Source organism: Salvia hispanica, chromosome 3, assembly GCF_023119035.1.
Source record: "Salvia hispanica cultivar TCC Black 2014 chromosome 3, UniMelb_Shisp_WGS_1.0, whole genome shotgun sequence".
In the NCBI taxonomy this organism is placed as follows: domain Eukaryota; kingdom Viridiplantae; phylum Streptophyta; class Magnoliopsida; order Lamiales; family Lamiaceae; genus Salvia; species Salvia hispanica.
In genome coordinates, this window is record NC_062967.1 from 40078903 (window position 1) to 40080099 (window position 1197).

Consider the following 1197-nt stretch of genomic DNA (forward strand, 5'->3'; position numbering starts at 1 on the left):
TGGTTCAATATAATTGTGTACTTATTGATGGAGACAATATTGTGCAAATTATTTGAACGTGTTGTTATAAACAACAAAGATCACGAGGTGGTCGCAATGGTCTCCGACGTGGACCATGGTAATAATCCAAATGAATGGTTTATTGATACGGGTGCCACATGTCATGTGTGCTCCGAGAGAAGCATTTTTTCTACTTACAGATCTGTTGGAGGTAGAAAAGTACGCATGGGAAACCAAGCCTCTTCTGAGGTAGTTGGTGTGGGTAATGTGTTCCTAAAACTAGGATCTGGAAAGGTTCTTACCCTTAAGGATGTGCTGCATGTCCCAGACATCCGAAATAATTTGGTGTCAGGCTCACTTCTAGTAAATCATGGATTTTCACTAGAATTTGAGTGTGAAAAGGTTATATTGACCAAGAATGGAAAATTCATAGGTGAAGGCCACCTAGTGAATGGGCTTTTTGAGCTGAATGTTACAGTCATTCACCGTGGAAAAGGAAAATGCAATAAGGAAGATGACACATCCTCTTATTTGCTTGAGAGCTCTGATTTATGGCATAATAGATTGGGACATGTAAATCTAAATGCTATAAAAAGATTAGTAAATCTTAATTTACTAAAAGTTGATAAGTTTAACTCACAAGAAAGATGTGAAGTGTGTGTTGAAGCCAAAATGGCTAAGCTGCCGTTCCATTCGGTAGAGCGGAGCACAAAACCTCTTGAGTTGATCCATACAGACGTATGTGATTTGAAATTTGTGCAAACAAGAGGTGGTAAAAAGTATTTCATCACATTTATAGATGATTGCACAAGGTATTGTTACCTTTACTTATTAAGAAGTAAAGATGAGGCAATTGAAGCGTTTAAAGACTTCAAAAATGAAGCCGAAAATCAACTTAATTGTCGAATTAAGTGTGTTCGAAGTGATAGAGGTGGTGAATATGTGGCGCCGTTTGCAGAATTATGTCATGCAAGTGGTATAATTCACCAAACCACGGCTCCATATTCTCCTCAGTCGAATGGTGTTGCTGAACGCAAAAATCGAACACTGAAAGAGATGATGAATGCTCTGTTGATTAATTCATCCAAAACAAGTTGCTATTAATAGTAGTGCATATCGTTTCCTAGTCCATAAGTCGGTTGTGTCTGGCGTGGCTGAAGGATCAACGATAGAGTCAAGGAATGCTATATTCTTTGA